We start from the raw sequence: 17,542 nt of genomic DNA, 5'->3' as shown, positions 1-17,542 counted from the left end.
CTCAAGCCTCAATTCTTGGTATGAATAGTGGAAATATTATGAGTTTTGAAAATTTGAATACGTTATCATATGATGCTTGGTAGGTTTAACGTTAGAGTATGCCGTGTAGCCTGTGATATAAATCTTAAACTTCTAGTTTAGTGTTTTACACCTCATTGGCGTATGGGTTTATAACCTTAAATCTGATAGGATGCTTCAGGTCCGGAGACCATGGGTCTGTATGCAATCTATTCATCTGGGTATTCATAATTCCTAAGTGGAGTTGTGAATATTTAAAATTAAGCCAAAAAGAGCAACCCCTTATAAGTCTATAAAACATGATTACAAGAGTACAAAAGTACAAATTCACTACAGACTTGATCATCCACGCTGTTAGCCATGTGGGGTCCCCTTTCTCGCGTCTCATTACCATTAAGAAACGGACCACAAGGGACACGCTACATGTAAGCCCTACAGATGAAATTTTGCATGCTCACCTATGGTGATGGGTTCGGGGTATTGCTTGATAACGGGGGTATGTCATGTTGTGGGGAACACTAGCTATTAATTAATTGAACCTTAATCGTATATAATGGCTGCTTGGTAGACTTTGATGCTTAAGCTTAGGTGGATAAACAATACCCTTGATCGTCTTAACTATTCATGAAAAAATAGAGTAACAAAACTTTTAATTCTGCTAATTTTGAGGTTTAAGTCAAGTTGGGGTGGCTTGGTCCGGTAAAAGCTGAAAATAAGCGGGTCTTAATTGTGTAAACCACTGAGTAATATTATTGTCGGATCTTATTTGTCCCGGTAAAGATTAAGGCTTGAGTTTAAGTGGATAACAATATTGGTGATCGCGGTTTTTGCGTTCTTCTAAGCTTTAAAAATTAACCTATATGTTTATAAGACTGTATTTTCCGATTTTGATCCAATTGCATAAGACTTTTTCAAGGACGAAAAAAGAGTAAGTGTGGGGATATTTGATATACATCTATTCATACATATCGAATCCCTTGAAAAGTTGTGTTTCTTTAATGTTTCAATTTCGGTTTAGTTCGTGTTTAGTTCATCTTTTATTAATTTAGGTTTTGAGTCAAGTTTATTATATGTTTACGTGTTTTATATCTTTTGGTGTCTTGCATGTTAAACTTATTCTTTCTATCTTTTCATGCGAAGTTTAAGTTCGTTTTGCTCGTTATTGATTACATGATTACTCCACTTAGTGTTAATTAACCATATTTGATAAGTGTGAGGAAATCAATATAACAGATTGCTTAATAATCTAATAATCATTCTTTGGGATTTCGTTTGATTCGGTCAAGGGTCCTAAGGGTTTGTTAGATGAATATGTTTAGAAATAAGTTTCCATAATCATTTTTTGTCCATTGCTTGATGATTGTTAATGTATGGGATTCTTACCTAGGTAGATTCCTTCTCTTGTTGGTTTCGATCTTGTGTTTAATGGCTTGTTTTATAGTTTACTTGTTTATTTGCTTTCTTAGTTTAATCTTAGTTTAAAAAAACCCCTTTAAACATTAATAATAAATAGTCGTGTCGTAAGTCGAGTCTAATTAGTTAATTAACGTAATTTATAGATTCTTTGTGGGTTCGATATTCTGGACTTACATAGCTTTAGTACAATTGACCGGTTCACTTGCCGGTGTTTTGTGTAGCTGAGTCTTAAGTCACTACAAATAAAATGCCATTTAGTGGCACACATTTTTAGTGACACTTAGCTATTGTGCCACTAATTTAAGTTTTTAATGGCACTTTGTGTATGCCATCTTTGCTTCGCACACGGTTTCAGTGGCATTTAGTTATAGTGCCACTAATTTATGATTTTAGTGGCACTTTGCGTGTGCCACTATAAATTTAGTCACACATTTTTATGACATTTTGCTTTTGTGCCACTAATTAGGTCTTTAATGGCACTTTCTGTATGTCATATTTGCTTAACACATATTTTTAGTGGTACTTAGTTTTTATGCCACTAGATTAGCATTCTAGTGGCACTTTGCATATGCCACTAAAAATCTAATGACGCACATTTTTAAAGGCATTTAGCTTTTTTACCACAAATTTAAATTTTTAATAACACCTGTATAGTATATTTGCTTCACACACATTTTTAGTGCCACTAATTTGTGTTGTTAAGGCTTAGTGTAGTGGGGTGAAGATTTGGGCGAAAATGGGCGATTTTTGTGGTGCACACCGCCCCCTGGGCGAATTTGGGACGGAAAGGGGCGGTGGCCAGGTGAATTTGTCGCCTGGCATCACATTGATTTTATTATTATTATATTAATATGTGTGTGTGTGTGTTGTATATATACATATATATATATATATATATATATATATATATATATATATATATATATATATATATATTATATTATTATTGTAGCCCCTACACCATTACATCCCAAAAACAAAAACCCATCCTTTGTTGACTGGGCGCCACATGGCGCAAAACGTCTCAATTTGTAGCCCCTCCACTACACATTATATATTTAGTTCTGGAATAATAGTTTAAATCCATGAATTGGAGGCTATATATTTGATGATTACAAATATAATATTTTTTTTATAATTGGCTTTATCTTCATACTGATGGTTCATCTATATACAATTATGTTCGTTTGCTTACGTTTATAAAGCATACATTTATATTGTTAATTAACACCAACACGTTAGTTTTGTTTACGATGATGGTGAAGATGAAGCAGGTCGCTGCAAGTTTAATTTAAAGGTAAGATTATTCGATTTGTATGGTTAGTTCTTGCTGCATACCACCGATCTCAACAATGATTTTTGTTGTCAATCGTTCTGGGTTTCAATTGCAGGTCTACATAAAGTTAGAGTTCGTTCTTCAACATATGTAGCAACGTATTTTTTCTGAACATAAGGTATCCAAAATAATCTTAATTACTCTTTATGTGTTGATGTTTATGGTAATTTATTGTTGTGAACCAAAGAGAATTAGATTCGGTTATATATGATTAATTAATTTGTTTGATTTCATCTTGATGTATCAATTTTGATGTTATTATGCTGGATGTGATTAGTGGCGGACCCAAGAATTTTTGTCAATGGGGTCCTAATTTTTTCGGTTTACAAAATTTCCGGGTCGGTCGTTATTCCGGTCGGGTCGAGACGATAAACATAATAAAACACGGAAATATGGTGTCACTGGAAACGAGTAAGTAGTAAGAATTTAGATTGGAAACTAGATAAGAAAAGAGACTTTTAATTCATTTTTATTCATACACGAAAAACATAAACGTAAGCTATATATATGGTATTACATACACGACCAAACATGAAAAATTAACTCTAACACATATAAATGATTAATTATAATATGCATACACAAGATAAATAATAAACGAATATGCAAAACTCATGTTATCATTATATAAGTTGCATGGTGATAATGATTATATGTGAGAAACTAACGAATAACAAAAATATCCTAACTAAATAACTAATATTGACTTGGATATAAAAAAACAACAAAAACAAATACCCTAACTAAACAACTAATATGGACTAGGATATAAAAAACAATAAAAACAAAGTATGGTGAGGCTTGAACCTGCAACCTCTCAAAAGAAAAACAAGGGACTTTCCACTAGACTAGTTCAACATTAATAGTATGGCTTCCAAGTATTAATTTTTACGGGGTCCTTACAAAATTTAATACACCGCCTCTTGGTAATTTTTAAAAAACATTGGTGTCTCGGGACCACGATGGGTTCTATATGGGTCCGCCCCTGGATGTGATCCATCTCTATTTCCTCCAGTATTTAAGTCTAGGTTTCTTCCCTGTTTACAGACTAAGAATTTTATAGTGCAATTTACAAAAGGGTTAGCCTCTTTTTAGTTATTTTAGCGGCAACTTTCGTTAAAAGACAACTAGAAAAATTGTTCACATTTTGATGTGAACAACCATGATTGCAACTGATGTTAGTGATTGGAAGCTAATTATATTTACATTGCCATATTAAGTCTAGTAATTTTACAACAGGTGATCAAGGCTCGAACACAATTAGTGTTTTAATTTCTGCTTAAATAGTTAATTAGTCATGTTAAGTCTAAGTACTTGCTTCTATTGATTAAAATTTTATATTATTAAACAAAGAGTAGCCATATGTGCTTAAAAGTGCAGCAGGTTTTCCTTCTTTTTACCTTTCAGTTCTCTTTTTTAGTTTCTTGACTCTTCCTTTGAAGTTCTAAAAGGATGGTTTGACCCAACGAATTGACCTATTATACCCGTCGATACAACCGCTATACCATAATCAGCTGCCAATCAATAGGATGGTTTTTTAAAGTTGTAAAAGGATCGTCTTGGCTCTTTGAAATTGTGAATTGCATATGTACTATTATGTTTTCCCCCTTTTTAAGTTGTATATGTTATGAAGTTTTTAAATTTTCATTTTCCTGTCTTTTAATTTAATTTTGCTGATTTGATACGAGACAGATAACAAGTAAAAGCTTTTGCTGGACAAACTTCTGCTTACCATTGCGAGTTAGGTATTTTCTTTATGAAATAGTTCCTCCTGCTGTTCAGAACAACCAACTCTTATTATGATGCATGTGTGCTTCTTTTCTTCATTCTTAATTTCTTATATTGAATATTAATAATAATAACTTTTTTTGTTGTAGGACATCCTTGTGGACAAAAAGAACATTATGGAACTTACAGGTGTCCTTGCACATGCTACGCTAAAAGATACTGCAAATACTATAATTTTGTGGATATAAAGAAGCTTAGTAGGTTAGTTTTATATTTATTGAGGCTAGGGGTGCAAACTAGGCTAGCCGATTCCGAGCTCGACCCGTTTATTATACATAGAGTTCAAGCTCGGCTCAGCTTGGCCCGTATACTGTTTATTAATGAATTTTAATATATTCATAATTATATTTATATTTTTTCAGTTATAATTATATATATAACATATTATTTAGTTATTATTTCACAACAATATATATATATATTTACACACACATCATATATATATTAAAATGCTAGGCTCATTTAGGCTCGTGAACCGGCTTGAGATTGGCAAGTAAAACTTGGGCTCATGCTCGTTTATTAAACAAGCTTACTTTTAGGATCGGGCTCATGCTCGGCTCGATCATGCTTTTTCACGAGCCGATATCAAGTAGCTCGTGAGCGGTTCAACACGGCTTGTTTGCATCCCTAAACAAGGTTAGTGTTGATATGGTTGACTTTAATAGGTTATTATTGGTTTTAGCTTAACAATTAAGTTGGTTACACAAGTTAGTGTCCATATTGTTTTCATATTGATAAGTCTTTATTTTTCTTATTAGGTACCTCGCATGAAGATTGAATATGGTAAAAGAGGTTATTGAGCGTGGTGAAGTTTTCTGTTTTTTATTCAAATATTTGTTACTTTACATTTTATATGTTTGATATTTTGACTAGATTTGAGAGTTATTAGACATTTTGTATGTGATTGGTATGTGTTCGAATGTGATCGAACTTTAATTTTGGTTAATTATTTTTGTTAATTATTTTGTTAAAAGGTGTCACTAAGCCCAAAAGTTTGTAGTGATAAAAAAAGTGTCACTGAAAGTTTGAGTTGAAGCCAAAATATTGCCACTAAAAATCCAAAAGTTTTAGTGGCGGATGAAAAAAAGTGTCACTAGAAGTCCAAAGGTTCGTAGTGGCATATGAACAAAAAGTGCCACTAAAAGTCTAAAAATTTTTTAATGACATGTGAAAAAGGTGCAACTAAAAGTCTAAAAGTTTGTAGTGGCAGACGGAAAAACTGCCACTAAAAGGCTTTAATGGTAGCGCTTCTAGTGACTTTTTTTGTGTGCCACTCATTCCATTAGGGTTCTTTAGTGGCATTTTTTTGGTTTCTTGTGACACTTTTTGTATGCCATTGAATGGCTTTTTATTTGTAGTGAGTCTAGTATTTATTACTTGTTAATTTAGTTAATATTTAATTTACTGTTTTAAGCACATCAAACAACGATTTATTACTTGAAACATTTGTGTCCACGAATCGATACTTGGTTCTTACCAATACTATTCTACATATACGATAGGTACACTTGCCTATTTTGTGTGTGTTTAGTCTTTGTAGAAATCACTTTTATAAATTTAAAACACGATCTTGTGCAAAAGCAAATAATAATCAAACCTCTTATATTTTATACAAGCCGCGCACTCACGTACATCAGAAACCATCTATGAAATTATTGTGAGATGGAAACCGAACCAAACCGAACTAAACCGACTTTCACTCGCTTAAGACACACAAGTGTGTTTTTAGATATGAAGACTTGTATACTTATTTAAAAATACTTTACAAACTGATTTTAAATATTTTATTAAAGTACTTGGAATGTTGAATCCAACTTGTTTTATCCCGTCTCGGATCTAGCCGCGTCGATACATCAATTAAACACAAGAACGATTAATACTTTAAATACATACTTTAATGATAGATAAGGGATAAATAGATAATAACTTATGAAGAGGATAATAACTTAGATCTAGGATCTCTCACATCTCTCATATGTGGGATCACTTTACAAATGAGCATGGATTAGCCTATTTATAAGCAATATGCTCCAATTCGTTAAGTTAAGCCTAATTCGTTATATATTCATAACGAATTCGTTATATATTCCTAACGAATTAGACTCCATTCGTTATGATTCCATAACGAATGGTAATAACTTAACGAACTAGCCCTCATTCGTTATGCTTCCATAACGAATGGGCTTATACCTTAACGAACTAGTCTAGTTAACTTACGAATGGACCCCATTCGCTATACAATCCATAGCGAATGGGCCATTTTACATTAAATATACATTCTAGACTATCTATAACTTATTCGATTGCTACGGACACCAAAACCGTGCACTAACAGACACCCCCTTTTTCGTAGCTATCGAATACTTTAATCTTGAATACTTTAACTGCAAATCACCAGCCACAAAACCGTGCTCCAACAGACACCCCCTTGATTGATGATTTCCGGGCTTGTTAGACAGGCAATCTTTAAATCTTTCCAGCAAACCAACAACTTGAAGCCTCTCATATCAGATCAACCCCTCAAAGTGAGCAACTCTTGGAGATCATCTCAATCATCCATTGGCGTATGATATGGTTCAATCTTTCAACAATCAGCATCAAGTCATCAGTTATCCGTCAGCACCGGTAAAGAAAACATATCTTTACGTGTAACCTCGTCACACGTCTTCATGAACAACTCGATCATTCAACATCTTTCACTTCGATTTTCCCTCTCTTGTTAACGTGTATCCCAAATATACCCTTTGAAGCTCTTCCACATCCCATTCGCAAAGATGCACTAATGTTTGAGCATAATATTTAGAGTTCCAACCTCCATTAATAAACCCCAAATAATCAAATTATTCAATCCAATGACAAGACTCGTATATTCTTCAATAAGATCAACTCGTTCGAGAATCATCCCCCTCAACAGAAGTAATCCGCCATTTACTCGTAGCCAACATAGTCAGGATCAAAGTCCCTCAGAAAGAAGAAACGAATAGACACTCGTATCCCACATAGTCCGGTTTCAATCTTTTAACAAATCAATCACAAATCGAAGAACAGTTGCAGTCTTGAACTCAGTCAAACGTAGCTTTGAAAGCATGAATTACCACCAGAATTGCAGTAATTTTTCAAGAAACCTTACAAACGTAGGAAAATGCAAGTCAAATAAACTCATATGAAAGTTTTTATCTCCCCCTTTTCTTGACAAATTCAGCAAGGTCTTGAATAATCTCCAAAATTCACAAACAAAACTCATCCTTAAATTACACGCGGGCTCCCCCTCGGCCAATTGAAACGCGTAAAAAGTCGGCCGGAAAGTATGTCACCAAAATTTGAGAGAGGAGTACCTAATACATTAGGAACATCCCAGAAAAATTTCGATTAAGAAAATTTTTCCCGATTTTCCCGTAAAAAATTCACCGAAATTTTTCGAAAAATAAATATTATCGCCAAAATTTTCAAGAATGACGTCTCACTTACGAGGAGTATCCAGGAAAAATAATTGCGCAAGAAATAGTTTCCCAAAAAATAACTTTTTTTAACGGATTGTCTTTCAGTTCGTTATAAGTATCCATCTCATTCGTTAACTTAGTTCGTGCTCTCCCTTCGTTAACTTAGTTCGTGCTCTCCAGTCTTAATTCGTTATAAAAATCACACGAATGGCCTTCCATTCGTTAAGATCTCCACACTTCGTCATACACATTAACGAATTACCTTAATTCTTTACCAATACCTTAACGAATTAACTTATCGAATTACTTTAATTCCTTATCTTTAACTTAACGAATTACTTTGACGAATTAAGTTAACGAAGTACTTCGATTCGTTATCTTTAACTTGACGAATCTCCTTAACGAATTACCTTAATTCTTTACCAATACCTTAACGAATTAACTTATCGAATTACTTTAATTCGTTATCTTCAACTTAACGAATTAGTTTGACGAATTAACTTAACGAAGTACTTCGATTCGTTATCTTTAACTTGACGAATCTCCTTAACGAATTACCTTAATTCGTTATAATTTACCATCTCAATTCGTTAAACTCTCATAACGAAATAGCTATAGTAGATTCGTTAAACTTCTATAACGAATCAGCTACAGTAGCATAACGAATCAGCTACAGTAAGTTAACGAATCACGTTGTTGGATCTGTAACAGATCACCGGAAAAGCGTATTTCGCGTGAAAAAGTGGTTATCTCGCCGGAAAATTATAGATCTGGCCGGAATCTGCATTTTTGAAGCTTCATCCATGGCAGATTTATCAAACCACCATAATTAACCAACATAAATACACACGAAGACTCGGATTTTCATCCTAAACACGAATCCATCCACCATTTTAATAAATAATTGTAGCTACGTTGTTCATTTAGCTTTTCAATTTGGCTCACATTTGTTATGTCCAATGTTGGTTGTTTATATTAGCTTTTGGGTTATGTGTATTTCGTATTTAGGTTTTCAGTATTTTTGATGCATCATTAGGTTGTGTATGTGTGTTATCTTTAACCTGTGTTAACATAACTTCTAAGGTCAAGGTGAAAATGTCCAGCTATCTAAAAAATTATGTCAAATACTTTTAGTTTGAACATTGACTTAATATGGTAAAACACATTTTAAATGACTTTTAACTTTTAAGATCATGTGAAATGACTTTTAGTTATGTTTACTTGATGCTTTAAATCTCATTACTACATAACCACTGTAAAAGTGGCTATCAAAATAAAACATAATAAATTGTGTCCAGCGCTTAAGTTTTAAAATTGAATGTGGAGACATTTTGCTAGCTGTTGCTACTAACTGGCTATAGACGTACATGAATTTTTTTCCTGTTTTCTTTAGAGGATCTAATAACTTTGGATAGTGATTCTTAGATCATCTAACTTATGTTCTTACATTTTTTGGAACATAAATGTAAAATTTGAAGCTTGATATTATTTTTGTTTGCAGGCTTGAAGCTAAAATGTATGCTGAATGACATATATCTAAAAGAGATTTTATGTCACCTGAAGATAAAGAATGACTCGAGAAGACATTGAAAACTGTTAAATTCTCTTGGGGCATACGTGAAATTCCATTTTATAGAAAATAATGAAGAATGAGTCAAGACAATTTGGCGAAAAATAGTAAGTTAAAATCTTTTTTCCAGTACATGTTGCTTACAAACTGTAATTTCGTAGTCATAGCTTAGTATTTAATTAAATATGCTAACAACATGTCTTTCGTACGCCATTCCAACATTAAAGTATGATAGATTGATAGAAGCCCATTCTATCGTAAATGAGAGTCGTTAAAAAATCGGCACTGCTTGGTGATTGGTCAAGGACAGGAAATTTGTTACCGGTTTTTAGACATGTGTAAGTTGGATACATACATGAATATCTATAATATGAAAATAGTGATTTGCTAAAACTCATATCTATTTGGGCTTAACGCAGGGCGATACTATTGAGCCACAACTGACTTAATTGACAAGAGGTACTATAAGTCTGATAATTTAGGTAGACTCATGTTATACAGTCACAAATTAACTACATAGTTATCAACAATAAAGACTATGCCCATAGTCAAACATAAGGCATCTTTGAAATTCAGGAAAAAGGAAAATTTGAACCCATTTCAACACCAGCATACCACATTCTTCTTCTTATTTGCTTCATGTGATGAACAAATGGTGGCACCAAAACTTCTTTGCTTACAGGTATATTCATATATTAGTTCATAATTTTCATCTTTCCATATGTACAAACTACTCTATAGAAACATAAACCCATTACACATTTATACTAACGCGGGTTATACGTGCAGAGTTGGTTACATGCATGCCGGCAACGGTTATGCATGTACCGCGCCGGATTCTGAGTACTGACACCGGTTACCCATCCGATATTATGTTACGCGTATACCAGCGCTGGCCTGCATTCGATGCAGCGTTACACGCGTACCGGTGTCTCAACAGCGTGTGTACTGATTACTTGTCCGGCGCCGTGTTACGCACGTACCGACACTAGTTACGCGTCCAATATGGAACTCTAGAATTTATACATTACAAACTGAGTGAACTTAAAAAACAATTGTATGATTTTTGTTAAATTAAGTTTGAAAATGAAGTTTTTATCACTAAAATAATGACAGCCTTTGGCTAAATGCATAATATGTATTTTTTTTAAGTTTACTGAATTCCTAAAACTTAAGCTACCATGCTTTCGAAACATTCATTGCAGCCATCGAAATTAAAATTTCATACACACACAATACTTAACACTAAACACCGGCAACAATGCCAACATTGACAGATTATATTTGCTATCTCATGAAAGATTTTTAAAGGGACACATGCAAGAAACCAAAGAAAGTCAACCAAAAGGATATCATTTTTTTTTTAATTTCTATAAATTATTTGTTTAATACACTTGAGAGTGAGACTCGGCCCTCGGACATAGTCTATTTATTGTATTGAGAGTTAATTACACGGATGGTTAAGTCACTTACACATTCGTCCACTTTGACCTGTCGTTCATTTGACCTCAAGGCCTACACACACTAAAGGGCTTTTGAAAACACATATCACACATATTATTACGGGTTTTTTATTGGCACCAAAGGGCTTTGTATTTATGTTGACTCTATTATGACTTATTTATTTCAATTGCTTCCTTATTTTAACAAGGGGATGTTGCTTTATATTAATCTTTAATGGTGACTAACAAATATTTTTCTGTGTTTTGATCAGTGGCAAAGAGTTCTAGATTACGGCAGTGCTATTGAAGGTTTGTGGCTGATAAAGGTGGTTGCACGAAGTCATGGAGGTTTTTGGATGATTGTTTTTATTTGTGTTAAACTGAATACTTTAATAATATGTATGTTAAAAAAATGAATAATTTAGACTAATGGTCAAGATGGATGCTTTAGCTGTTCTAGCTATTTTTAAAATGGTTCATTGTTTGGATATGTTGTTTATTTGCTCATTTTTTCTGTTCTAGCTATGTTTTTATTTGTCTTTTAATGCGGTTGATTTGCCACCATATTTGATTAAAAAATGTCATATTTGCTCACTTTTTTTGTACTAGTGATTAGGTAAGCACATGTCAAAACATTGTAAAAGTAACCTAATATGTTTTTATTGGGACGCTTTTTGGGTTGTTAATGAATATATTATGCGACCATAAAATTGGTTTCATAATTTTATTTGGGATATCGGGATTTTTTTCTTGGTACTAAAGTACCTATAATGTTACACCATAAGGGTCTTATAAATTATTTTTTAAGGACACTTGTATGTGTATCAAAAAATTAAAGGTAGGTAAGCACATGTAAAAACATTGTAAAAGTGTCCTAATATGTTTTTATTGGGACGCTTTTTGTGTTGTTAATGGATATTTTATGCGGCCATAAAATTGGTTTCATAATCTTATCTGGGATATCAGGACGTTTTTTGAGTTCCGAGACTTATTACGACCCCTTTACATGAAACACTTTTCTTGTTGGTCCTATTAAATGAAAGGTCCTATAAAATAGCATTTTAAGACGCTTTTGTGCGTACTAAAAAACACTTTTTGTTGTATTTAACCATTGATTCAACACCAAATAAATCAACCCGTAACATGCTCTTCCATGGTGAAATCGTCAATTCACCATAATTAACCACCAAAATCCACATGAACATGCAGATTTAAATTATAAACACAAATCCATCATCCAATTAAGTTAACACACACTAAATCATCAAAAACCGAATCAAAATTAACATGCTCTTCCATGGTGGATTCGTCAATACACCATAACTTATCACCAATTTACACAGGGAGATTCGTATTACCTCAACAAACACGAATTCATCCTCAAATCCATCAATCATCCATAAAATAACCACAAATCTGACAAAAACAGTTCCAAATCCCGAAGAACACGAAAAACTCAGATTCAATACCTTATTATTGATGCATACAGAGCAGCCTTCTGCTCTGATACCACTGTTTTATCCCGTCTCGGATCTAGCCGCGTCGATACATCAATTAAACACAAGAACGATTAATACTTTAGATACATACTTTAATGATAGATAAGGGAAAATACAGAAGAACTTATGGAGAGGATAATAACTTAGACCTATGATCTCTCACATCTCTCGTATGTGTGATCACTTTACAAATGAGCATGGATTAGCCTATTTATAGGCAATATGCTTCAATTCGTTAAGTTAAGCCTAATTCGTTATATATTCATAACGAATTAGACTCCATTCGTTATGATTCCATAACGAATGGTAATAACTTAACGAACTATCCCTCATTCATTATGCTTCCATAACGAATGGGCCTATACCTTAACGAACTAGTCTAGTTAACTAACGAATGGACCCCATTCGCTATACAATCCATAGTGAATGGGCCATTTTACATTAATTATACATTCTAGACTATCTATAACTTATTCTATTGCTACGGACACCAAAACCGTGCACTAACAGACACCCCCTTTTCCGTAGCTATCGAATGCTTTAATCTTGAATACTTTAACTGCAAATCACCAGTCACAAAACCGTGCACTAACACAACTTGATCTTATAACAAAGTTTGGACCGACAAAACCGAACACTCGCTTAACGTGCGTTGTTAGTTCTAACTATATACTTGATTAAGTGTTAATATATTTTTATGAGTTATCTCATAACACTTAATATTTTGGAAAGTTGACTTTTGGGACCCGAACACTTAATGCTCGGGTTGTTGGTTCGATTGGAAAGTTGACATTTAATGTATTCATATTAACGATAACTATAAATCCTAGACTATTTGGCATCCCCTTATAGCAAGGTGTCGCTAACATATTTCTATTAGCGATCTCATCTCTTTATCCAAATTATTGCTATTTATTTATTGTTTCGTATACATGATTGTGGTTTTTCTTATTATATACATATATGCTCAAAACTATGAATTGCTCACCAACCTTTGTGTTGATAAATTTTATTTTATGAAATGTTACAGGTTTGCATTTAGGTTGATATTGGGAGCTTGAAGAAAACGTCACAAATACCTTTAGGATATTAGCATAATGAACAATATATTTATTTGCTATATTTTGTGATGATTATTGAATGAACAAGTATGTTATGTGACGTTATGATTTTGTGAAATTAAATGAGTTGTTAAATATTGTCGCTTTAAATAGTATCATGCGTTTATGGGCCCGTCGAATACCGACATGTTCCGCCGCCTTTGGTCGGGGTGTGACATGGCGTCACGCGACCAGGCACCCTTTTGGTGGCCTCGTGACACCACCAGCTAGCTGCAGCAACATTTTTCGTTTATTGTTTGTTTTTCGTTCGTTTAAACCTCGAATTCGTGTTTTAACCATCCAAATCAACCAAGACTTAACTCATAATTATTCTAGAAACCTCCAAACATGACTTTATACCTGGTCAAAATTTATTTAAATTCAAAATCATTTCAAATAAAAGAATCAAACTGTACTGGTTTATCCACCGGACAACGCATTATCCATTTCCTCAAACCCTAATCCTCCCCCATAAATAACCACTCAATATCAGCCATTTCACTTGCTCATATTATTCTTCTTCTCCTAAATTGTTTGAACTTGCAAGTTGTTCTAGCTAGTTTTGCTGAAGTTTGACTTTAAAAGTCAACAGGACTGAATCTTGCATTTCAGTCCATTTTTGGGTTTAAGTTTTTGATATTTTCAGTTTTTTTAAGTTAATTTATCTTAATAAAACCAGTTTTATCTTTATTTATGGTTATTAGACCTTCAAACACATATTTATGCATTTTAGGCTCGTTTGATCTTTTTCGGGAAGTTTACTCGTTTAATCCTTCGTATTTGAGTTTGGATCTGGAAGTTTTACTATATTTTAGTTCTATGGTTTTGGACATGTGGTAACCATCCTTGGTCTCATACCTAGTCAAGGACCGAACCAAAACCAAACACTTGTTTAAGCACTTTATTTAACTTTTAAAACATATTGTACGGAACACTTTAGATCTAAGTTTTTTTTTATATTTTAGTTCTTATATGGTTGATATGGAAGTGTAGAATAAATCTTGGCTTGAATCCAAGTTTCGAGTAAAAAACCGAGTAAAACCGACATTCGTCTTTAAGAGTTAGTCAATGTTCAAACCACCAAAAGTTCAGCCTATCTTTTTAGTTATGTTTTACTTTATATTACTCATATTACTTAAAATTTTGTAAGTGTTGGAACAACTTTTGGCTTAAACCAAATTTCGGACAAAATCGAGTAAAAGTCGAACTTCTCGTTTCACCAAAAACTTTCCTAACCCTTTTAACTTATGTTTCATATTATATTATTTATGTTTCTAAGATTAAGGTATGTCGGAACCAAACTAGGTTTTATACTAAGATCGGGCCGACTTACACTCGCTTAAACCCGAGTTTGAGAGTTTAGTTAATAAGAATTCTTAAACTTGTTTAATTAATAAGAATTCTTACACTCGCTAAAACCGTTGGGATCGATTTCTTGAAGATTTCATTCTAAGTTTTTCTTCATTAAAGTCACTTTGTCCAAATGAGTAATTTCATCCCCGTTTTCACGTTTATACTTTGGGGATAACTTGCATACTTACTCAAACAAATTAAAATGATTTAAGACTTAGATCCTCAAACCACAAACTCTAGGTTATGTGTTGCTAGAATAATTACCCGATGGTGTGCTATATGCCTCATATTATTAATTGCTAAATGTTTATTGTTTTTATTGGTTGTCCTCATCCTCATTCTCAATAAGTATGATCATACGTTCATTCTTGTAATTTGATAGTTTTACCTATTAAAAAGAAGTCTTATTTATTTATGATTTTTATACATCAATTGTTGCTTTTATTTACAGTATCACGCATATGAGTTGTTGATTTTTGCCTCATATCATATATACACAAAATCATTGAATTATTCACCAACATAAGTGTTGACAAAATATATTTTATGAAACGTTACAGGTTTGATTATTAGTTGATTAAAGATTTGAAGATGTTATTTTTATTTTTGAACGTTAGGTTATTAGTGAAATGAACTATTCATTTTCTTGTACTTTGTTTTATTTGTAATGAACAAGTTGTGTTGTATTTGATGTTAAATGAAATGAATAAGTCGCTTAAATATTGACACTTTAATAGTGCCGTGTGCATTGAAACAATCACATCGCATCCCGACATATTCCGCCACTTTTGATCGGTGTGACACTTACATGCCTAAATGTTAGACTTGTATTCGGTTGAATAATGAATCATCATAAGTAGTTGTAGAACCCCCCCCCCCCCCCCCCCCCCTCGAGCCCAACTTTAGTTTACAACCAAAAGTTCAAGTCTTTCCGGTGTTTGCTACTAAAGTTTACAACCAAAAGTTTAAGTCTTCTGTAATCTATATTAACTTAATGGACATAAAAAAAATCCAAAACAAATATTCCCTGCGTGAAGCTAGTCTGGTTAACCGGAGAATATTACCTCATACTCAAAACATGGCTAATTGGCTACTCCATTAAAAAGAAAAGAGTAAAAAGTAACTTCCTTAACCTCCGTTCCAGCTAAAAGCCTAAAACAGCAACACTTTTATGTAATCAAAGATAAAATTATTACAAAACATACAACCCAAGAAACAACAATAAATGGGCAGGAAATGAAAGAAGAATAAGCATAAAACATTAAAAGACCCGGCAGGAACAAAAATCGAACGCAAGACATCCACGTTAATAACCAACGCCTTAACCACTCCATCACTTTTCTAGATTGTTTTCGGGGTGCATTCCAATTATATAAGGGCATACACTCCATATTTTATATATAACACTACACAATAATTTTTTAATTTTGAAACCGATCAGTGTTATAGAGACTATAGTACGTGAAATATGTTTCAGCATATGCAAGCCATTTAGTTGGATGTAAACCAGTGAATCGAGGTAAAGGTGGAGCTGGATCGTACATACCTAAGTCCGAAGCAGATAACACATCATCTGGTAAATCGTTAAGCTCAATTGGAGGTGGAATTGGAAACTGAGCTAGTTGATTGTAGATCTCCTCAAGCAGAGCATGATGTTCAATTAGGGTAAGCGATTGCTTCACTTGTAGATCATCATCTAAAGACATTTGTGCTAAGGAGAAATGAAAGCACCAATGTTGTGAATGGTTATTTCACAACTCACAAGTAATACAATTGGTACTAAATCTGATACGTTTCCGAATTACCACACAGAGAACAGAATGTAATACAAGATAACAATAAAGAAGGGGATAAGAAGCATAGAGTTTAAAGAGTAGGGGATGAGAAAAAGAAGAGAACCACATTCTAAACAATATTCATCATTCTCATTGTTTGTTTGCTCTCACTCCCTTATATCTTCTGATCATTCTTTCATTTGCTATTTCGCTTCTTGGGCTGCAGAAGCTTAGAGATTAAAGAGTAGGGTATGAGAAGAAGAAGAGAACCACATTCTAAAAAATATTCATCATTCTCCTTGTTTGTTTGCTCTCACTCCCTTATATCTTCTGATCATTCTTTCATTTTCCATTTCGCTTGTTGGGCTGCTTGATTGGGCTAGGCTTTATGGATCTTATCTGGGCTAGATCCAGGTTCATAGCAGACCGTAACGCTGAACGGAGAAATTAAACGTAAAAACGTTGAACCGCACACGTTCATTGCAGCGTGTTAACTCACAGTTTAGACCAGAACATTAAACAGTTAATTTTAAAAGATAATAAGTATTGGGGACCAAAGTCAAAAATGGAAAGTTATTAGGGTAAAAAATAAATGGCTTGTGACAAACTTGTAAAGGATAAGAAGTATAGGGGTTAAAAGTTAATCATGAAAAACGTAAGGTTAAAAGTTAAAAAGAATAGTATTGAAACACACATAATGCATAATGCACACATGTTTGTGCGCATAAAAGTTTCAAATTGTATATATATACTTGGTAGAACCCCCCGCGTTGCCGGGGGGGGGGGGGGGGCACATGAGAAAACC

At 33.5% G+C, this 17,542-nt stretch overlaps 1 long non-coding RNA gene across 2 annotated transcripts; it reads left to right on the top strand.

Moving 5' to 3' along the window:
- The first annotated feature begins 2,598 nt into the window (after positions 1-2,598).
- On the top strand, positions 2,599-5,478 carry LOC143634736 (uncharacterized). Of its 2 annotated transcripts, XR_013153917.1 has the most exons (5): positions 2,599-2,731; positions 2,826-2,888; positions 4,463-4,515; positions 4,648-4,759; positions 5,317-5,478. It is a non-coding gene; the product is annotated as an uncharacterized LOC143634736 (long non-coding RNA). The 2 variants fall into 2 exon arrangements; XR_013153916.1 differs by lacking the exon at positions 4,463-4,515.
- Positions 5,479-17,542: the final 12,064 nt, after the last annotated feature.

This window comes from Bidens hawaiensis, unplaced genomic scaffold (genome assembly GCF_021521415.1).
Source record: "Bidens hawaiensis isolate Kalapana, Puna unplaced genomic scaffold, B.hawaiensis_p1.1 tig00007232_1, whole genome shotgun sequence".
NCBI lineage: Eukaryota > Viridiplantae > Streptophyta > Magnoliopsida > Asterales > Asteraceae > Bidens > Bidens hawaiensis.
Note: the sequence above shows the minus strand (reverse complement) of the source record. Positions and strands in the feature narration are given on the sequence as shown.